The following is a 24,566-nucleotide window of genomic DNA, read 5'->3' as shown; positions in this document are numbered from 1 at the left end:
TGAGCAAAGTATGATGGAATGTCTTGAGAGGTTACTGAGCTACCAAAAGGGCATCTAGATGTGCTTTCAAGTCAAATTTTTAATTCATAAACTAAAACAAAGATTTACTGAAGCAGCATTCATCTACTATGCAATTGCAGAGCAAGAGCAGTTTGAAGGCTACCTGGATGACTTCAGACTTTGTCTATAGTTTATCAAATTGAACACAAAACAAACAATAACAACAAACAAACATCTGTTCATTCCCCAGTGGAGTCGCCAATTTGTTTCTGGGAAAACTAGTGTCTTTTCGAATGACTAGCCCTCTAGGTTTGGCAGCTACCCTAGAAACAACAGTTTAAAGCAATTCACGATTTCTTCTATGTGTAATGGATAACAGAAAGACAATGGGACCAACCTAGAAATTCTGCTTAATCCTTTTCTTGATCTCTCTCCCCCTTGACAGAGCTTGCAACTCCTCCTCGTACTTATCCCGCTTGGAGAGTACCTGTAGAAACACAGTAACAAAGAACCGTCAAAGCATCTTGATCTATTACAACATACACATTACAGAATCAGATATATAATGAACATATAATAGCATTCACAAATGATCACATTCACAATTGCACAATCATATGGAAGAAAACTCGAAGAAATTTATTAAATAGAAGGGAGAATTACAACCCAGTTGTCTGATCCAGCATCATCCTCCCAGCATCAAGCCCTCCTCACCTCATGAAATAGCAAGATCACACCAACAATACAATGCTCTTTTTCTCAATTACAAACTATCAGCACTTCCTTGCAATTCACAATATTCCAGCCTTCAGATCTCTTAGATGAGGGATCCATTTATAAATGTGTGCAAGGGTGTGAGTCATCTCTGGGGTTTTGATTAGTGTCATTCCACTTGTTACATTTGTTTCCACAAGAGAGGGCATAACTGAAGTTTAGATCCCTTACTCATCCTTGGTCAAATTCAAAGAGGCAAGTGGCATAGGAGAATTTTCTAGAAGATTCCATGAGAAACCACCTAGAAAATTGTCTCAGACATTTGTCCATCCTCGCCCATCGCACCCTATAGAAGGCCCAAATAGTATGCATCACACCTGGGCAATGTAGCACTTAGTATGCATCACACTTTGTCAGTGGAGCAATCAGTATGGTTCAGTTTAGGCCATTTCTGGATGGTTTCTCAGGTGGAACTTTTGGGGAATGATGTAATCAGATGACCATGTTCTTTTAGGGTATGAAACAACTCTTTTAGGGGTTGATGAGCCCTAGTTTATCGACATATAAGATTGGGGTTGAAGTGCCCAAATATGTCTATAACACCTAGGTTAGGGTTTCGTCGCTATTCTATCGGCCAAACTCCTTGTCGAATGGAATGAGAGAGTTTATATGGTGTGTTTTTGGTGGAGTAAACAACGAAGGTTGTTTGGCCTGTTGGCAAAGGCCGAGATAAGGTGGGTGGTGGGTGTAGGTTCAAACCTCTGCATTATCTTATTCTTTTTATTCGTTGGTTACAATTGGTTTTGTCGCATTGTTTGAACATAGGCACAAACCGTTAATTTTTGGAGTGATGTGGTTGGGTGGCGGTATAACCATTGAACGACAAGGTGGTATCTTGTATGAAATGGTATGGTGTGGTTTGTGCATTGAACATTGTTTTTTGGAATTTTTCTGTAGTTTGTTTTTGGTTGGTGTTTGTTCCACTAGTGGACCGAACGTCTGTCAAGTCAGGCAAGTTCAACACCTTCCGGAACACATATCATCATGGCGGTTACGTGGTTCTTCCTATACAATAACATATTTTACAATATGTTGATTGTTGTCGTGGGGTGTTGTGGGGGTGGCAGCTTGCCACCTCAATTTTTGACTATTATATATATAATACATAATAATGTGGCGAGGGTGGCAGGGATGGAAACCTACCACCCTAATTATATATATATTTTTGTTTTTATAGTCAATTTTTATCTGCTAAAAAATAAGGGTCACTGGGCGAATTAAGTAGGTAACAAATTCACCCATTTCGGTAGTTGGATTCTGTGCGCAGAATTGCTGCCAAATTGTTGCCTCATTAAGACTCACACTTAGACAAATTTGACCCAAACTTTGACCAACTATAACTTGAGCATAGGAACTTAGATTTTAGTGTCATTCACACCTTTGGAATCGAGGAGACGAGCACTACGACCTAGTTCTACTTTCACTTTAATCTGAGGAATTTGATTTTTTTAGCTTTTCCACAACCACTGCTGAATTCTGAGCGTGTCTAGAGCCACCTAGATCATATATTAAAGAATATTTTCTTTCATAGAATCATAATCATCTTATGATTAAAATTAAAATACACATATATAGATTTACTACATTAACTCTAAGAAAAGAATAATATAATGTCTTTTCTCTCAGTCGACCAAACTCTCGGTCATACGCCTTTCTCATGGTTCCACTCCTCCTCGGTTAGGGTTTTGTCGCTCCTCCGCTAGCCAGACTCCCGGTCGAATGGAATGAGAGATTTTATAGGGAGTGTTTTGGGTGCAGTAAACAACGAAGTTTGTTTGGCCCATTGGTAAAGGCCGAGATAAGGTGGGTGGTGGGTGCAGGTTCAAACCTTCGCATTAGCTTATTTTTTTTAAATTGGCGGTTACAATCAGTTTTGGCGCATTGTTTGAACATAGGCACAAACCATTAATGTTTGGAGTGATGTGGTTCGGTGGTGGTATAGTCATTGAACGACAAGGTGGTAACCCATATGAAATGGTATGGTGTGGTTTGTGCATTGAACATCGTTTTTGGAATTTTTTTGTTGTTTTCTTTTGTTTGGTGTTTGTTCCACTGGTGGACAAGATGACCATCAAGTCGGGCGAGTTCAACACCCACTAGAACACATATCATCATGGAGGTTATGTGGTTCCTCCCATACAATACCATATTTTACAATATGTTGATCATTGTCGTGGGGTGTGGCAGGGGTGGCGGCTTGCCACCTCAATTTTTTACTGTTGGGATGGGATCCCCTAGGTTAGTTTTGGGGTTAAGATAACCCAATTTTTGATACAATTTTGTAATTAATGTAAAGTCTCTGTGATTTGTGGATGCAGAGCATGTAGATGATTAGGAGTCAAAGGGGTTTTAGCCCCTTGTTTATGTAAAGTTTGAGTCGGCTTTTGAGATCCACCCATGATCCGCAGACCATGGGATTGTATGAAAAAGGCTATAAATAGGTGTGTCTTAGGGAGTCTAAGGCATATATTGGATGTAATGGGTCAATAGAAGAGAAGTGATAGCACAGAGAAGTGGGTCAGATAGGAGAAGAAAGGCTTTGCAGCTGAGTGTGTAGAGGCCTAGGTAGAGTCTACAGCTAAGTGCGGGGACCCTTGCAGCTGAGTGCGCAGTGTAGTTTTGAGTCTGTAATCCTGAATTGAAGATAAATAAAGACACTTTCTGAAGAATTATCGTGTATATCTTCTTTATCTCTATTTCTTTTAAAGATATATGTTATTGATGAATAGTGTGTTTATGGAATATTGATCTATTTATGCGCAATTCTCTTCAATAAGTCTTAATAAATGTACGCAATGCATGTTAAGTACTTTCATGAAGACTCTGATGAACTTTGTTATGTTTACTAAATAACTAGAGTAGATCTGTGCAAAAACTAATTTAGGGTTGTTCTTTGATGTGTGTAAGTGGATAAATCAACTGTTAAGGGTCCGCAAAGTCTGATCGTAGACCTTCACGAAGGTTTGAAGGTTGTTTTAATAGAGTTGTAGTACCGATCCTTAAGGTCTTATTGATCTGCATGAAGGTCGACTTGAGGCGCTAAAAGAAATCACACTAGTCTCTGGATGCAGAAACTTGGTTCTAACATCCCCCCATACTGCTTCGGGTGAGACTGCAGCCTGCGCTACACGGGTTGTTGCTGAAAGGGCCAGTAGTGTAGGGATTTTTTGGTTGGTGCAACTAACTCTGAACTTGGGTCAGGCCCCCCTAAGCCAACAAATGGTTTCGTTGTCACGATTGGGATCTACTTGCAAGAGATGTGTGATGTCACATCACTGGAATCCAACCAAGAAAGAAATTGAAAAGTGGCTGGATCGGAAGATTCACAAATTCGCGGTGCAAGAAAACAGGAATGTGCATCTGTCAAAAGAAGAGTGGTTGAACAGGTATCTGTATACAGAGATACAAGAAATCTTCTTCTGCACTTTTCCCATTGAACTGTACGAGTGGTTAGCTAAATTGACAGCTAGCCAAGGAAGGTGGAAGCTTGATAATCCTATAGTGTGGACTCTTTAATTAGTATGACAATTAGAAGCCTCTGAAAACTAGATTGGGTGGGTTGTTGATCATTGGCTCGATCAAATTCTGGGAGGATTTGTTACAAAATTCGCAATTGATACCTTAGTCAGCTACAACGAAGTAGAGCGATGATTTTTCAAAGGACCGCGAGGTAAGTATTTAAGATCTTTGAATACCTGGATTAAAATGATGTTATGTGAAAAATGGGTTATGCCATTGACTTGATGTTTGGAGCTATGCGAAGTGGAAAACTCTTTATAGATCGAGAGAGATTAGGTCTAGAATATAGCCCGTTGATCAGACCTCCTTCGAGCGACGACGAGGGAGCGATACAAGCCTCAACACGGAGTGTTGTCCAATTGATAACACAAGGTTTTCCGCAAACACATCATCCGACCACTCTGCCTCCACCTCGACCTCCACCACATACACCTTCGCCCCCACTTCCGCCTCCACCACCTCCATTCAACATGGTGAACACTATGAAGCTGTTGATTTTCAAGGGAATCGGGAGTGAAGATACATAATAGTTCTGGTTTGTTGTGAATGATGTTTGGATAGCGCAACAGATTACTGATGATAATATAAAGAAGGCACAGTTGGTTAGTGATCTGCAGGATTGCACGCTAACTTCGTATATTAAGTACTGTTTTGATGATCCTATGGCATCGCTAGGAGAAACTAAGGCTGCTTTAAACAAGGAGTTTAGTAAGACTAAGTTTGACTCGCAGTCAGTAGTTGGATTTAAGGAAATCATGATGAGGGTTGATGAGACGCCTTGGGAATTAGATCAAATGTTGAAATGTCAAATTCAAGAAGCTAACATGCAGCTCGCAGACGGTTAGCATCGTGAATGGTTTATAGCTTCGCTTCTGCCCCACCTGAGGATAGGAACACAGGCAGAAGCCTTGGAAATTGCGATGAGGTTGCATGCAATGCCTATTCAGGATGTTTCCTTAAGGGTACAACAGATTCACTCTCAATTATAGAGCCTCTTCTTAGAATTACAGAGCTTGAAGAAAGACAAGGAGACTAAACCAGAGGTGCACGCGAAAGTCTGGTGTCTGAAGTGGAAGAGCCATGGGAACGATAAGGACCAATTCCCCTGAGCCCAGAAGCTCCAGCAGGGTCGAGAGTGGAGGCTACACTATCGTGTGATATTTGTTAGGTTACTGGACAACACACAACAGATAATTGTCATTTACTTCAAAAGTTCATCCAGACACCCCAGTAGTTGTTCTGCAACTTCTGCAAATTAGTGGGCCATGATGAGCGCCACTTTCGTAGCTATGAGATGATGATGGAAAGAAAACCTACATACTGGATGCAAGCAGAAAATCAGCCTCCAGAGTAGGGTGCTAGAGGAGTACACGGAGGTTATCAAGGATGAGGATGAGGCCGAGGAGGAGGAGGGACTGGTAGAGGTTGGGGTCAGGTTATATGTTACAACTGCAGAATTAGACACGCTCGACATGTCAATACTGCAGCCAATTTGACCATACCATAAAGGAATGCCTGGTGTTGATAGCTAAAATGCAACAAAAGAAAGTGCAGCCTCAACAACCTATGCAGAACTTACAGATGATGAGAGTTGAGCCCCGCGAGGAAGATCCAAGCATGAATATAGTGCTGAGAAATAGAATAATGACTAGCAACGATAAAGGTAAACAACCTGAAGAGGTTGGATGGGTCCACAAGGCCCCAAAGAAGGAACTGGGTTTTAATCTAGCGCACGCTAAGGAAACATTTATGGAGGCCAAGAAAATCTTCACTGAGTCATCCTCCTTAGGAAGTCAGGATAAGATTCAAGAAACTAGCGTGCAAGCAGAGGTTGATCCCTCTGTTCTTAGTACGTTTTTGGAAACCTACATAAAGTTGTTGCATGATAGAAAAGATGTAGAAGGCCTGCAGGAATTAATAAACAAATGTGCCAGCAAAGAGAAGGTCCCTGATGGACACCGGGTGGTCAGAAAAATTGGTAAACATAAGGCAAGAACGGGGCACGACATGAGGCTCACCGGGGAGATTGGAGATTATGAGATGGACCAGGTCATATTGGATTTGGGGTCCGATGCGAACGTACTACCAAAGCAAACATGGGAAAGAATGGGGAGACCCGCATTACAGTGGTCTCCTATTCATCTCAAAATGGAAAACCAATAGAAAATCATCCATATGGGACGATTATATGGAGTAACCATTGATATCAAAGGTGCAAGTGCAATGGTCGACTTTGAGGTGATAGAGATTGTTGATGATAGTAATCCATACCTCATTCTCTTGGGAATTGATTGGGCCATTGACATGAATGGGGTCATCAATCTGAAAAAGAGGACAATGATGTTTGAAAAGAAATCGCTTCGGGTTGTAGTGCCATTGGACCCTACAGAAGGAGCGCGCTATACTGAACCAGTCCGTGATTATGAAAGTGATGATGAAGTAGACCAGATCTATAAAATAACAGCATGAGACCAGGACTAGATCAATCTGATGACAGATAGACGAATTCCATGGGACTGGGAGAGTTCCTGCACCTCTGATTTAGATGAAGAGTTGCAACATTGACATAATCGTTTGCAATTAGTAGCCATGCTACAATGCAATATGACGATGAAATCATTGCACTGTGTTTCGTCAGAGGTAAGGAACTTACCCTATTATGATGGGTTAACTGATGTGGATAAGTTTTTGGATGCATTTGAGTGTGAAGTCCCTGAGGATCACCACTTGCAAGCATTAGATTTGGCACTGTACACTACACCTGCACGATGGTGGGGTACGCATAAAGATAGTTTTGAGGGATGGCGAGATTACAGAAGAATGATGAGGTTAGAGTTTGGGTGTCCTAACACTAGATTTAATGAGAAATATAGCGGGAAGGATGATCCGCACGAGCACATGGAAAAATGGACTAAATCTTGGGGAACGGAGCTGCAACTAGAGTGGGTACACCTATTCTTCCATACTTTGCATACAATTCCCATGAACTGGTATCTGGAAACAGAGCTCCACCATGGCACTGCGGAGTGGGATACATTGAGGGAAGGGTTCTTATTGACCTTCATTTTTGAAGGCGGCTTCACAAGCATCGATGAAGCTCTACAGGAGATTAAGGCAGTTATCTTTAGAATGTTGCAAGAACCTATGGAGTGGGTCCAACCAGATTGGAGCACCTAGCTGTGCCATGCACTAGAATGCTATAATGTGAACACTGAAGAGAAGGATGAAGATCCAAGAAATATTAATATTCTAGAGGCAGAAGGGCATTGCGAAGTCAAGGGCCTACAAATAGACAACCCAAACATCACCGTGTCATTGAAGAAAAAGAAAGTAAACATTGGTACTGAAGCAGAACCAAAGTTTGCAAAAACTGGAGATTATTGGGACGATGCTACTGTGGATAAAGTTTTCGAGTTACTCCGCAAATAGCAAGATCTATTCCATACCAATTTTTCGGATTTTAAAGGCATAGTTGGTGATTTGGGTGTTATGAAGATCACTTTGAAGCTGGACACAAAGCCTATTAAACAAAGGCCATATCACCTTAATCCTAAATACAAGGAAAAGGTTCACATAGAGCTCGATAAGATGGTGGAAGAAGGCATCATAGAACCGGTTGAGGAATCTGATTGGGTGAGCCTGATGGTGGTTTAGGAGAAGAAGCAGAAGGGTGAGATAAGGATTTGTGTAGATCTGCGAAAGCTTAATGATGCATGTGTCCATGATCCATTCCCGACGCTGTTTACCGATGAAGTATTAGATAATGTTAGAGGGTAGGAGGCCTACTTGTTCACTGATGGGTTTTCAAGGTATCATTAGATTAAGATCACACCTGAAGATAGGAGAAAAATGACCTTCATGACAGAATGGGGTTGTTTTCAATATACAGTGATGCCGTTTGGACTCAAGAATGCACCTACGATATTTTCTCGCGTAGTCATCGCAGCATTCAAAGAGTTCATTCATAAGTTCCTAGAAGTATACTTTGATGACTGGACAGTGTTTAGATTAGTAAAGCACCATGTAGCAAGTCTGCACCTGATGTTGGATACGTGTCACAGATACCAGATCACGCTGAATTTGAATAAATGCATCTTCTGTGTTCCCTTTGGAATCTTGCTGGGTCACATGGTGTGCAAGCAAGGGATGATGGTGGACGCTGCCAAGATTGTGGTGATAGTGAATTTGGAGGCACCGAGGAATGTTAAGTAGTTGTGTGTGATGCTAGGACATACGCGATATTACACAAAATTTATCAAAGCATACGCTCAAATTACCGCGCCCATGGAGAAACTGCTAAAGAAGGACGCAACATTTTGTTGGGATGAAGAATGTTAGTGCAACTTAGATGTATTAAAAGAAAATATGGTCACCATGCCGATCTTGGCATTCCTTGATTAGAAAAAGGAGTTTCACGTACATGTGGATGCCTCTTGCATTGTGTTGGGTGCAGTGTTAACACAGGCCAGTGAAGAAGAAATGGACCATCCAGGTAGGAAATTATCAAAGGCCGAGAAGAATTACTCAATGAATGAGCGCGAAGGATTGGCCATGGTGTACGCACTGCAAAAATTCAGACATTATCTGTTAGGCGAACATTTCAAAATTTACACAGATCATTTTGCCTTGAAATACTTGGTCAATAAGCCTGTGTTGTGGGGGAAGATTTGTAGATGGTTGCTACTATTTCAGGAGTATGACTTTGAAGTAATTGTGAATCTAGGGAGGTTAAATGTAGGACCTGACCATTTTCTACAGATCAAAATAGGAGAGGAGCCCAATAATCTGGAGGAAGGGTTGCTAGATGTGCAACTCTTTGTGGTGTGTGTAGTGGGTAATCATTTTGCAGATATTATTCACTTCTTGACTATGGGATGGCACCAAAAGGGTATAAAAGTCAGCAAAAGAAGGAACTAGTAGTGCGCGTAGTAGATTTTTCAGTTATGGTGAGACATTTGCATAAGATTGGTGTTGATGAAATATTGCAAAGATATGTGCCAGATTTTGAGAGGGATAGCATTCTCGCTGAAGCTCATGGAGGGGTTGCGGGAGGTCATTATGCAGGAAAGGCGACTGCGTAGAAGATCTTGCATGCAGGTTTATGGTGGCCAACGCTGCACAAGGATTCCAAGGCATATTGTAAGGTATGCAATGCATGTCAGAGAACTGGCAGACCATTGCGAAGGGATGAATTTCCATTACAACCTCAAGTATCTTTGCAACCATTTAAAAAATGGGCGATTGATTTCAATGGGCCAATTTAGCCCCAAGGGAAGAAAAATAGTGCATGCAATATCAACATTGCGACGGAATATCTAACCAGATGGGTAGAGGCACAGCCAGATAAGGATTGTACAGGGGTCACAACAACAAAGTTTTTGTTTGAGTATGTCTTAACTAGATTTGGTTGCCAGAAAGTGTTGACGAGCGACAGAGGTACACACTTTCTGAATGAAATGATCAACGCGTTGATTGAAGAATTCCAGGTCTACCATCAGAAGACTACAACATATCACCCACAAGCCAATGGAACTGTTGAAGCCTTCAACAAGATTTTGGAGAATGCGTTGACAAATATCTACAACGCGCAGCAAAATGAATGGGATGTGCACATACCTGTGGTGCTATGGGCTTATAGGACTACTTGCAAGAAGTTGACAAGGCAAACACCATTCAGATTGGTATATGGTGTCGAAGTTGTAATGTTGATGGAGTATATTGTGCCTAGTCTACACATAATATCTCTCACAGGTATGGTGGATATTGAGGCCTTGGAAGAATGGCTCGCGCAGTTGATGGAGCTTGAAGAGGATCAATTTTTAGCAGGATTTCATCAGCAAGTACATAAGGAATGTGAAAAAGCATGGCACGATAGCCACATCAAGCTTCACACGTTCAAGGTAAACGATATTGTCTTGTTATATGATAGTAAATTCACTAAGTTTCCCGGGAAAATCCAGATGCATTGGCTAGGGCCATATATTATCAAAACAATTATAGATGGAGGCACAGTTTAGCTCGAGAAGCTGAATGGAGAACCTTGTCCAGGAAGAGTGAATGGGAGTAGATTGAAGCTGTATACAGGGGATCCTGTGCAATGACTATATGGCGGCAGGATAGTCTTCATTCTCCAGGCATTTGCAAGGGAGCGCAGGACTATAAACTACAATGCTAGGTCTGGAGGACTACGCAATAGGCAGGCTATGCAGAAAATAGTGAAGTGGCAACCTAGGACGATATGCACAGGAAGTTGCGCCATGGAGGGAGGTGCCACACAACACAATAGAAAAGTGACCATTAGAGTCACTGTTCATGACTTGATAGCCAGAAGATGGTTAAGAGGAGCGGGTTGGAGGCATTTAAGGAAAAAATATTTGAAGATCTACCACCAAAATAACATTTACTATCAAAATGTGGGGGGAATGGTCTGATTTTAATTCAAAACTCCCTATAAATTACGCGTGCCAGTCCAACAGAGAACACTTTGTGCTCTTACAGTTGTTGTTGAAATTTGTTGTCTGTCGCTTATGAGCCGAGTGTTTTGGGAGGAATTCCTGGCACACACAAACATTTCTCTTGAAGCCCGTGAGTTGTTTATGGAGAGGATGACTGCCACCAACCCCGCCGAAGCCCTGAGTTCAGAAGCAGCTGTATCTAATGCTCCACGACTAGAATTATCCAGTGTAGAAGCTACGTCTATGGTACCCACGACACTGAGGTCACCAAGGCCGAAACAGACCATGGCGAAATACAAAAAACCTACCACGAAAGAGAAGCAACATGCAGCAAAGGAAAAGCAGAAAAAGCCAGTGCAGGTATGTGCTTCCCCAAGGAAGCATACCACGACACAAACACAGAAGAAAGATAAGTAGCCAATGAAAGATAAGCAGAAGGTAGTGGACCTAGAGGCAGAAGAAGGCCAGGGAACATAATACATTGGTGATGAAGGCGCGGAGCCCATAACAAGGCTCCCTGAGTATATCCCTTTGCAGAAGGGAAAGGCAAAGGTCACAAAGGACCCAGACTCTGAGAAATTCACCATTTCCATGCCCCTGCTACTTGAGAAGGTTCCTTTTGAAGGTATGTAGCTCGCGCGGATCCCACTATTGAAGATGGAGGATTGGGACCTCGCAGATCATGCTAAGTTCCCACACTTGGCGATGGAAAAATATATGAAGAGAGTTTCTTATGAAGAGACAGGTGTTACAGTGCTAGAAACGAAGGAATGGTTCCGCGGTGTCGAGCAATCTGGGTTACTCAACTTGCTATGGGTGACCCATTATCACCGCACCCCAATTAACACAAGTTGTGTGCGCTAGCTTCTCACAATGGTGCACGACAACTATCTGTGGCTAGGAGGGCCTATACCCATTATAGATTTGCTAATTCATAGAATCACACACCTGCCATATGAAGGCCTGAACCCAGCCAAGGAATTTGGTGGAAAGACGGGGGAAAAGGACCTTGCCAAAAAAATGAAGAGAGATTATGGCCTCGCAAAGAAGTCATGAGGGTATTCAATCCTGTCGATAACAAACCCAACAGTCCAATTAGCCACCCAAATTTTAGCAGGGAAGGTGATAAGGAAATGTCGCACGGATGAAGTTGTGGCACCTGTAGTGTCCCTTGTTGCACATTGGATGAAGGGTGTGCAGTTCAAGTTGTCTAAATACCTCTATCAAGAGTTCCTCGCGAACTGCCGAGAGGTCCAGGATGAAACCAAACCATTTCACTACCAGTGGTTGTTGTTGTCCATTGTGCTTATCGTGTGGGAATTACCGGAGGACATCATGACTAAAGTGTTGTAGCAGTTTGAGCAACAATATATGTAGACGCTGGGGAGTTTCCAAAAGGATCTGCACGAGCTGTAGTTCCAAGCAGGTAGGATACAGGTGGGCACTAGACAGGCGAGTGCAGAGCAAGTGAGATTGACACCTGGGACGAGCCAAGAAGTCGAGTTGGTAAGGACCCTAGACCTTAGGACTATTGCATTTCCAGATGGGTCTCTTCACACAGAATCAGCCAATGACCGCATCATCCTAAGCACAATCAAGAACATCGGGTTGAACATCACAGGGCTCCCCAATGAGATCATCCACACAAAGGTAGAGGAGGGAAAGCAACTCCTAGCGTAGGTAGAGGAGGCACAAAAGAAGGAGGCGTTGCTAAAGGCTACATTGTAGCTATGGTTGGAAGAGGCTTATCAATTCATGAAAACCATCTAGGATAACCTTAAAGGCTTGCAACAGAGAGAATAGATAATGAGGTTGGTCATAGAAGGACCAACTGCATAAAAGTTAGTTGAGGAAGTCAAGCAGGCAACAACTCAGAGTGCTGCCGAAGTTGTTGTGATCCAAGTGGAACTGGGGGATCTTTGTAGCAAGATCACAGTGCTAGCCGAGTGACTCGAGGGTGAGTCATGATCTTTATGTTGGGGGCCTATTGGGATGGGGTCCCCTGGGTTAGTTTTGGGGTCAGGAAAACCCAAGTTTTAATACAATTTTGTAATTAATGTAAAGTCTCCGCGATTTGTAGACACTGAGCATGTAGATGATTAGGAGTCAAAGGGTTTTTAGCCCCTTGTTTATGTAAAGCTTGAATCAGTATCTGAGATCCACCCATGATCTGCGAACCATGGGATTGTATGAAAACGACTATAAATAGTTGTGTCTTAGGGAGCCTAATGCATATATTGGATGTAATGGGTCAATAGAAGAGAAGTGATAGCACAAAGAAGTGGGTCAGATAGGAGAAGAAAGGCTCTGTAGCTGAGTGTGTAGAGGCCTAGGTAGAATCCGCAGCTGAGTGCGTAGACCCCTACAACTGAGTGTGCAGAGGCCTAGGTAGAGTCCGCAGCTGAGTGCGTAGACTCCTGCAGTTGAGTGCGCAGGGTAGATTTGAGTCTGTAATCCTGAATTGAAGATAAATAAAGACAGTTTCTGAAGAATTCTCATTTATATCTTCTTTATCTCTATTTCCATTAATGATATATGATGTTGACGAATAATGTGTTTATGGAATATTGATCTAATGATGTGTGATTCTCTTGAATAAGTCTTAATAAATGTACACAATGCATGTTAAGTACTTTCATTAAGAATCTGATTAATTCTATTATATTTACTAAATAACTTAAGTAGGTCTGTGCGAACACTAATTTAGTGTTGTTCTCTGATGCACGTAAGTGGATAAATTGACTATTAAGTGTTCGCAAAGGCTGATCGTAGACCTTCGTGAAGGTCTGAAGGCTGTTTTAACAGAGTTGTAGTACTGAGCCCTAAGGGCTTATTTATCTACGGGAATGCAGATCTAAGGCACTAAAAGACATCACACTAGTCTTTGGATGCATAAACTTGGTTCTACCATCCCCCCATATTGCTTCGTGTCATACTATAGCCTGCGCAATGCGGGTTGTTGCCGAAAGGGCCAGTAATGTAGGGATTTGTTGGTTGGCGCAACTAACTCTAAACCTGGGTTGGGACCCCATAAGCCAACATTGACTATTATATATAATACATAATAATGTGGCAGGGGTGGTGGGTATAGCATCCTACCACCCTAATTATATATATTTTTTGTTTTTTATAAACACAGTAGTCAATTTTTATCCACCGAAAATTAAGGGTCACTTGACAAATTAAGTAGGCAACAAATTCGCCCATTTCGGTCGCCAGATTCCGTGTGTCGGGTTGCTACCAAATTGTTGCCTCATTAAAATTGGCACTTGGCTAAGTTTGACCCAAACTTTGACCAGATATAACTTGAGCATAAATTTTTTTATTTGAGTGTCATTCACACCATTGGAATTAGGGTAATGAGTGCTACGATCTGGTCCTGGTTTCACTTTAATCTGAGAGCTTTTATTTTTGAGCTTTTCCATAACCACTGCTAAATTCTAAGTGTGTCTGGAGCCACCTGGATCATTCCTCCCCACTAAGGAGATTTTGGTCCTCAAAAATCATTAACATAATCTGTAATTGTTGTGTTACATTGTTGATGCCATAAGTGTCTTGATAGGCCACACTTCCTTCTCCTTCACCCTTATTCTTCAGATCCATAAGTGATGAGCCGACACCTGCATCCTTTGCAAGCCTATAGTACATATTTGTAAATTACAATCTCAATTACATGATCAACCATGACCCAAGAATCCCCATACTTTCCAAGAGTTTATAAGACACACTCTTTGGTCAAGTTTACATCATAATAGAATCAAATACCCCAGCTATCAACAAAGGGCAAAAAACATCATCGTTGCTTTAAAAACCGAGGGAAAACACATCATCACTTTTACAATTTAAATTGCAACACATGATTTACCAAATTTGGCCATGATAAGCTACCATATCTAGAAAAACCATCTCTCACTCATGAAAGTGAATGGGTCATCATTCTGGAGCTGATTTGCTTATCGAACAACCTTTCCAACTAGTTCCTGCACAGACTCTTTGCCCTTGAGATGCTGTTTTGACGCAACCTCGAACATGTGGCTCTTTGATGTCCACCTCTATTGCAATGACTGCAAAAGGTATTATTCCTCTAGACCTACTTTACCTTCTTCCTTCCATGATGTGGAGAAGGTGTTTCATGCCTCATCCTTTTTCTTGCTGCCATTCTCTTCGAACACTCAACAACCACATGGTTATGTAAACCACAAAAACTACATGATTTTCTATGCCATGATTTCTTTTCATCATTAACATTCTTATAATCAAAATGGAATTTACAATATTGATACTTTTTGTACCTCTCTTGATTGTCTCTAGTGCGATTATAGTGATGAGATCTTGCCTTAGCTCTTCCTTTGCAAAGTGCATTGTCATGGGCAGATTGGGATGTTTTCCAATCATCCTCTTTCCTCGATGGTTTCGACAATGTCTTGGAATCTTATGACACATTTGAGCACTCTCCTTCAATGTATGCCAAACTTGTGAATCAAGGTCTTTGTACCACCTCCAATGGCTAAGTCATTCCTTGGCCATTAACACCAAGTCCTCCTCCTTTATATCCCATCTTGGTAAGGAGTCTCATGACAATTCCTGAAATGGGTGCCTCCATGTTTCCAACAAAAATAGTGTCATGTGAAAATGAAACTGAAGAATGATAAAAATTGTTTACCTATGCTGTTGATTCTGACACAAGTGATGATGGCTTCACTAAGCCTTTGTTACTCTTCAATTTTTCCTAGCCATGTTCTGTGGCTCGTAACTGAAGTTACAATATCTTCTTCTCCTCTTTTTCTTCTCGTAGAAGCCTCCTCAATTCAACATTCTCTGCTTGAAGACTTTGATTTATCTCCTCATTTGAATGATGGGAAGATGATGAAGAAGAGGAATGTACACTCAAGGGGGTAGATGGAGCAACGTCCTTTGCTCTTTCTTTCTCTCATTCCTATCTTGCCATCTTCTCATAATCTTCATACATTATGTCTACCATTTTTGAGATTCTGTAGAAGGCCATGAAGAGATCTCAATTTTCCTCCATTTCCCTTCTTGTTGTACATCAATATTTCACACTTGCAATTCATATCAATGAGAAGACATTTCTAGTACCAAACTTGATCCGGATCTCTTCAGCTATCGGAATTAACCAAGACCTTTTACTTCTATGATGTTAGCATAATTGCATGTAACAGAGTATGATAAACCACATGTGCATATTGTAAAGAAGATGAAATATAATGACAACCATCAAATACAAGAGAACAAACACATTGATAATGAAGTTCACCCAGTGTGAGCTATGTCTCCTAGCCCTGCTGTTAAGAGTGGGGAGGTTGCTTCATTAAATGCTGCAAATGAAAATGTTGTACATGGTATGTTCTTTGTCATTACAAGGATCAATACCCTCAACTATAGTGGCATGTCTCTCCATGAGACGTTCTTAGGAACTCTCACTCTTATTCGCAAATTCTCTCAAAAAGAGTGGCATGTCTCTCCATGAGACATTCTCCCTATAGGAACTCTCACTCAAATGGGAATTCCTTTAGCGTGAAAAGCTAAAAAATTCTCACAAGATGTGGCATACAAGTATCCCTCAACATAATGGTAATTAGGGATCTCAACAACAAAAGCATCATCTCAGAAAATCAGAAGAAAAACATGACATAACTACATCATATACCTCCAGTTTTAGAGATGGCCAAAAAATGTAAATCTCAGCTACTGTAACAGACATCACCGTTGAATTCGTGGCACAAAATCATGTGAAACAACTATAAACTTTTCCTCTTTATAACACTGTCAAATTCTAGACCCTCGAGCATCTCGAAGATTCCCCAAAGATTCCTTCCTAAATATGGCCAAAAAATGTGCTACTCGGATGAATATTCTTAGCACACTACTGTGTTCCCTATGAAATTTTGTGCAAAATAACTATAAAGTTGGCATTATTCTGCCTCTGTCATAAATCATCCTCCAAGGGAATCTTTTAGATTCCACAAGATTCTGTAAAGATTCCTTGTTGTTAGACACCTAAATTTTTGCTGCTTAGATGGGGAAACAGACTGCATAGTTGGACTCCTGAAGAGAAAACGTGCAAAAATGACTATCAACTTGTCAAAACCTAACACTGGCATCTCTGGCCTTATAAGGTAACCTTTTCAGAATCTTGGCCTACTCCTTGCTCATGGTTCCTCTCCTCCTGCTTGGTTAGGGTTCTGCCGCTCCTCCATCGGCCTGCCTCCCAGTCAAATGGAAGGAGCGAGTTTATATGGAGTGTTTTGTCCGAAGTAAACAAGGTAGGTTGTTTGGACCGTTGGCAAAGGTTGAGATTAGGTGGGCAGTGGGTACGGGTCCAAACCTTCGCATTAGATTATTTTTTTTAAATTGGGGGTTTCAATCAGTTTTGGTGCTTTTTTTGAACATAGGCGCAAACCATTAACGTTTGGAGTAATGTGGTTAGGTGGTGGTATAACTGTTGAACAACAAGTTGGTAACTGGTATGAAATGGTATGGTGTGGTTTGTGCATTGAACATCATTTTTGGCATTGTTTGTTGTTTGTTTTTATTGGTGTTTGTTCCACTGGTGGACCAGCTGGCTATCAAGCCAAGCAGGTTCGACACCTACTGGAACACATGTCACCATGGCGGTTACATCGTTCTGCCCATACAATACCATGTTTTACAATATGTTGATCATTGTCGTGGGGTGTGGTAGGGGTGGTGGCCCCCCACCCTAATTTTTGACTATTATATATATAATAGATAACGATGTGGCAGGGGTGGCAACCCGACACCCTAATTATATATATTTTTGGTTTTTTATAAACACAATAGTCAATTTTTATCCATTGAAAAATAAGGGTCAGTGGGCAAATTAAGTAGGCAACAAATTCACCTGTTTTGGTGGTTGAATTCTGTGCACAGAGTTGCTGCCAAATTGTTGCCTCGTTAAGGCTCCCACTTGGCCAAGTTTGATCCGACCTTTGACCCACTATAACTTGAGCATACGAACTTGAATTTTAGTGTCGTTCACACCATTGGAATCAAGGTGACGAGCACTACGATCTGGTTCTAATTGTACTTTAATATGAGGACTTTGATTTTTTGAGATTTTCCATAGCCACTGCTGAATTCTAAACGTGTCTAGAGCCACTTGGATCATATATTAAAGAAGATTTTCTTTCATTGAATCATAACCATTTTATGCTAAACTTTAAAAATACACATATAAATATTTGTTACATTAACTCTGAGAAAAAAATAATATAATGTCTTTTCACTGATATTATCCATTTAAGATTCTTTTCTCTTTTAATAAGACAAAAAGAAAACAAATACTATATAATTATAATAATTTTTTGTCACAAAAAACTCATAGATTTATATTTTAGAATACCAACAAGAACATTTGAGTCTAGAACTAATATTGGAGCTCACCAGCTTCACCCAACCCTTGAAACCTTGTCCTCCAAAGTATCCCCTTTAGCATAGGTCTACAATTTTTTTTTTTTTTTTGTACTTTCTCTTGGCATCCATAGTTCAACACTGCATATCTTTGCTCAACAATAAGACAAAGGTAATTACCCCTTACCAATCATTTGGTACTTGGCAACTGCCTCCACCTCACCCAACATGTGGCGAGTAATTACTAGATCATTTATGATCTCTACTTCCCACTCCCAAAGATAGTATAATGTCTCTTAGGGAAGTTATGGATCAATCATATCCACAATCATAATTGATCCAACCATTCATATTATATGCCTAGGAGTTAATGAATGGATAATTAATATTTTGAATTTTTCAAAAGCTTCATCTTTATATTTCAACAAACTAACCCAACACATTCAACAACATAAATGTTATTGAACTCATGGAGATCTCTTTCTTTTGGGCCCATGTATGTCTGTATGTATCACTTCCAAAGGAATTTCTATAGAGTGTTCCTTTTCTTTGAATTGAACTCTTATTCATTTTCCATATTGACATGACTTGTAAACATTATTTTCAAGTTTGATGATTTTTGGCATGTCTTGGATAGTGCCCTTTCACCTACTTTAACCAACTACTAAAAAGTGAGGTTCCCTAATATCTTGTGCCACAACAAACTCTCATCGGTTTTACCCAAATGGTAACTTTATTTGTCTCCTTCTAGCACATATACATTACTTGGAGTCCTAACTGCTTTAATTATAGTTTCTCTCGTGTCAAACTCTTTGACCACAAACCCATCTGACCTGAAGTTACCTCATGTCCTTGGTCACACATCTAACTTACACTTGAAAGGTTATGCTTAAGACCGTCTACTTACAACACATTTTGAGCCTTAGTCTCTCCCTTTTCTAAGACGAATTCCCCTTCCCAATATTCTTGTTCGTACATTATTACCATAAAATTTGCATCTCTCTCTTCATCAAAGGATATAAATGTACTTCTATCGCCTATGATTTGTTTTGAGCATAGACAATCAATGTGGCACTGATTTCCTTTGATTCTTTGATTAGTGTTGTTCAATTACTCATATCTCTTTTCTTGACTTTTTACTTGTACCAAAAACAACAATATATGAAGATGCATTATCTATATTACCCACACTACTCTTTATTCTTGCCAACCAATAATTTTCAGGTTAGACCTTTTCTCCTTTACTTCACACCATCAACAACGTCTATAATTATTTATCTTCTATATTTGTCGTTTAGGTCCTTTCTTATTATGGGTATAGGTCCATGGACATTTGACACATGGTGGGAACAACAATCTTAACAAAATTTAATAAAGTTCACCTAGTGTCAAATGTCCACTGGCATTAAAAGCACACCAAGTGATCTTATTGAAATCGAGGGTAGAGAAGTCAATTTAGGGCCCCCACCCTATCTGAATTTTAGTGAGGGGTGGACCCCAAATTTTTAAACTGCACCCCACAATCATGTGCAATAGAGAAATAAACCACCAGCGTTATTGTACAATACATTTCATAATGAATTATTTCATGCGATGCAACAGTGACCATTGTCTCATTTCATATCAATACTCGAGAGGATATTATCTTGTCTATATTTTAAGAATACGAGTAGAAGTCTTGGGAAAGTCAAGACGTGGTCCATGTTTTAAGAATGCAAGTAGAAGTCTTGGGAAAGTCAAGACGAACGGGAAAATGTTAATGTTGCATCACATGCAATGTATTGTGAAAGTTGTATTTATCACACTAGAGCTTGGACCCAGTCTTGACTTGTATATATATATTAAGAATACAAATAGACTCGGAAAGTCAAGATGGGGTCCAATGTGAATGTTGCATCACATGAAATGTATTGTGAAGGTCGTTTTTGTGGCATGGAGATTGGACATCGTCTTCACATGTCCCCATTCACATTCATGTTATTGAAAAAGTGGATTCAAATAATACATGAGATTTACATCAATTAAATTTTGATATGGGGTTTAATTTTTACTAGTTAGAATTTTTAAGATAAACTATTGTTCAAACTGTTGACGAGGTAGACTGAAACTAATTAAATAAAAGATTTGGAAATAATGGAGAAAGTATTTGTTAGCCTCTTTTGATTTTGTTTTTATTTAGGAGTTATATCTTATTTTACAGGAGTTTGTTTGATCTCCCTAACTGAATGTAATCATATCAATGCATGTATCTTTGATTGTTTAATCCATGAGGAATTGATAGTGTTATTTTTGCAGCCTCCACATGTAGCTCGTCTCACCTGTGAGTTGCAGGTTCATTCATCAAGTTTTTTCTTCCATTTCAATCTGGTATCAAAGCATGAATGGTTTTTGATCTAGGTGTAGAGATGAAGAACCAATATTGACATATGAATGGCTTATGATTTGTGTGTAGATGTAACTGATCTTTGTGTAGGTCTATGTGTGGCATTAATTTGGAGAGGCAATCGGCATGGTATTGATCTGGAGAGGCAAGAGCTGACATGCGTGTGGCATTGACGGAGGCTGGAGAGTCAACCTGAGAGACTACTTGCGTGTAATAGGTCTGAGTGGTCCCCTGCATGTAGTATGTCAGCCCTTTGGGTGGGAGTCATGTCTCATTGTTTGTAACAGCATATGAGCTAGTCTGAGACGGTGTGAGCCAGCATGTTGATGTTTCATGTAGGTGGTGTGAGCTTGCATGTTTGAAGTAAAAAAGGGGGCCGCAGTCATAGTGTAGGTCAAAATATCGCCAAAGGCAGTAGTTTAGGATGAGAGATATGATCAGATCTCTAGTCGCTTGTTGTGCATGCAACGGAGGAGAGATTGCATTGAACCAGTGTGTTGAGTAGATAACTTGGAGGAGAGATTGCAGTGAACCAGTGTGCTGTGTGGATAATCTATGCACTGGTGTGTTGAGCGACTGACCTGCGTGCTAATGTGGTGAGTTGACCTGCATGTGGTGCGTTGACCAGCGCTGAGCTAACGGACCATCACATCTATTGTTTAGTGAAATGTGGGCCGAAGTGTGATTATTTGTTTTGTGATTGGAAAAACACATACAAGTTCTAGTCTTGCTTTGGGCAGTGAAATGTCTGGCATCAAAGGTGTCCATGCTCAAGATCTTCATATTTTCACCTCAAGGAGAGTCCTGAGAATAAAAACAACAATGGAAAAGGGGAATTATGTTAATAATGTCTACATATGCAATGTTATAGTGAAGAATGTGAGCATTGGTATTGCCTATTGCAATTTATGGTGATCATCTTGGTGATAGATATGATCCAAATGCTCTTCCAAACATACAAAGGATAACATTTAAGCACATTGTTGATGATGAAATCAAAACCATAGGTTCCGTAGAAGGCATTCAAAATTCTCCCTTCAAATATATTTTCTTATCAATCATTTAGTTCAATGTTACATAAGATCCTTTCTGGAACTGTTCATACGTGGGAGGATTCTTGGAGTTAGTGTGTCCTGAACCATGTAACCAACTTCAACCCAAAATCCCTCATGACTTGCTATTATGTTATCCTTCTTATGTTAGTAGCACATTTAAGGCCATTTAGAATAAAGCCAATTTGTAATCTACCTGTATTTGATTTTGTTCTTTAATGAGTTGTAGGCCCAATTTAGGAATCCCATTATTTATACATTTTGTTGAGATTTTTGTATTGTTGTGAGTGAAATGGCAGTTTATACCACTCTCAATAGTATTCTATTTGTCTACCTACTTTCACAACTATTTTCATTGTTATATCCAATGCTTCCTCCTCCTTGTGACCAATATTGTATAAATGATCTTTATTTCAACTTGATTGTTCTTCCCTTGCTAAGATGAATACTTGTGTCCCCATTCAATTTGTACTATCTAATGTTCTTTGAAGTTCCTATTACATGTAGTCAATAAAAGGCTAGACATTCATTTTCTTTTCTAAAATTTATGATCAATGATAACTTGGCTGATCATTTCTCCTATGTGTAGCGACTAGTAAAGGAAAACGAGTTCATATCAGACAATCCATTGGTAATTTTCTTATCTTGGAATCTTTTACTCAATTATTTATTTTCTGTCATCTTTTAGCAAGAGTTAACAAGCTTGAATACAGTTGTGGAGTCTTCCATATTCATTTGTTTAAGCTATTTATTTTTTTTGCAAATCCATGTGCTCAATTTTAAGACAATTTTGTGCCATCATGTACAATTTTCCATAATTTCAAAACCTATGAGGTAATTTTTTTGAAGCATTGTTTGAACTTTCAAGTATGATGAGAAGGGTTAGTTTGCAAACCTAATTTATAGTTAGGATGGAAAGATCCAACAAGAGTAATATATTTAAAGTTTAGTCATTGTATTCCAATGCAGAGAAAAATGCATGAAATATATCATCTCTCACATGATAGCTACGTATACTACTTCCAACTGTCAGGTATGGAAGATGGACCATATCAAAAGCACTTTTCTTCTCCAAGTAAAGGCTATAAATGGACTTAAATGCTACTTGGAAGCTTCATTTCTTTCCCTACATTTAACTCATAGAAGATACCTTCTTTTTGTTTTCAAGGATGATAAACTTCACTCCATGCTCTTGGAATTCCAGGCTTTCTAAAAGGTGTGTAATTCATGAGCTGCTAATTTAAAATCATCTGGAGATAGTTGAGCAATGGAAGTTTGTTTAAATTTCCAATTGTTACTATCCCAGATGCTTCTATTGTCGTCAGATATTACTATAATATAATTGTATAGCGTGTGTGAATCTGGTAAACAAATTATGGCTTTGCATAAAACATAAAAAGACCTCTGAATCCTTTCTAGCATGAAGTTTCTATTCCCTTTGTTGAGAACTTGAGTGCCTATTAAGCATGGAGGTATATTTGAGCCATGAGATTCACCAGATCAAAATAATGTTTTAAATATTTCATGAACTTCATCTGCGTAGATCTATGTGGAATTAATTGGAGAGGCGATTTGTGTGGCATTGATCTAGAGAGGCAAGATACGACTTGCATGTGGAATTGATGGAGGCTCGAGAGTCGACCTAAGCGACTACCTGCATGTAATAGATCTGACCAATCTCATGCATGTAGTATGTCGGCCCTTTGGACATGAGCCATGTCTCGTTGTGTGTACCAACATATGAGCTAGTGTGAGACGATGTGAGCCAACATGTTGATGCTACATGTAGGTTGTGTGAGCCTACTTGTTTCAAGTAAAAAATGGGGCCGCAGTCACAGTGTAGCTCAAAATATCACCAAATCCAGTAGTTATGAGGAGACCTACGATAATATCTCTAGTTGCTTGTTGTGCATGCAACGAAGGATAGATTGCAGTGAACCAGTATATTGAGTGGCTAACCTGTGCACTGGTGTGTTGAGCAACTGACCTGCGTCCTAGTGTGGTGAGTTGACCTGCATGTGGTGCATTGACTAATGTTGAGCTAAGGGACCAATGCATCTATCATTTAGTGAAACGTGCGCCGAAGTGTGATTATCTGTTTTGTGATTGGTCAAACACATACAAGCTCTAGTCTTGCTTTAGTAAATGAAGTGTCTAGCAATGTCAAAGGTGTCCATGCTCAAGATCTTCGTATTTTCAACTCAAGGAGAGGAATGAGAATAAAAACAACCCTGGACAGGGGCAATTGTGTTAAGGATGTCAACATATCCAATGTTATAGTGAAGAATGTGAGTGTTTGTATTGCCTATTGGGCTTTATGGTGATGATCACAATGATAGATATGATCCAAATGCTCTTCTATATAAACAAAGGATAAAATTTAAGGGAACCATCAGTGATGAAATCAAAACCATAGGTTTCGTAGAAGGCATTCAAAATGCTCCCTTCAATTATATTTGCTTATCAATCATTCAGTCTAATGTTACTTCTAAGCCTTTCTGGACCTTTTCATATGTGGGAGGATTCTTAGAGTCAGTGTATCTTGAATCATGTACACAAATTCAACCTCAAATCCCTCATGAATTTCTAGTATGTTATCCTTCTTATGTTAGTAGAACATTTAAGGTCGTTTAAAATAAAGCTAATTTGTAATCTACCTGTATTTGATTTTGTTCTTTAATGAGTTGTAGACCCAATTCAGGAATCCCATATTTATACATTTTGTGGAGATTTTTGTACTGTGGTCAGTGAAATGGAAGTTTATACCACTCTCAATAGAATTCTATTTATCTACTGGCTTTCACAATTATTTTCATTATTATATCCATTGCTTCCTCCTCCTTGTAACCAATATTGTATAAATGATATTTATTTCAACTAGACTGTTCTTCCCCTACTAATATGAACACTTATGTCCCTATTCAATTTGTACTCTGTAAAGTGCATTGAAGTTCCTCTTATATCTAGTCAATAAAAGGATAGAAATTCATT

At 39.8% G+C, this 24,566-nt stretch overlaps 1 pseudogene; it reads left to right on the top strand.

Annotated features, from left to right (window-relative positions):
- The first annotated feature begins 10,898 nt into the window (after window positions 1-10,898).
- The window catches only part of LOC149231008 (guanosine nucleotide diphosphate dissociation inhibitor 1-like), a 29,372-nt pseudogene continuing 15,704 nt past the window's right edge, over window positions 10,899-24,566 (top strand).

Source organism: Pinus tabuliformis, chromosome J (genome assembly GCF_031772625.1).
Source record: "Pinus tabuliformis cultivar Carrire ecotype Pingquan chromosome J, CPIR1, whole genome shotgun sequence".
In the NCBI taxonomy this organism is placed as follows: domain Eukaryota; kingdom Viridiplantae; phylum Streptophyta; class Pinopsida; order Pinales; family Pinaceae; genus Pinus; species Pinus tabuliformis.
This window is presented reverse-complemented; position numbering and strand designations above follow the sequence as displayed.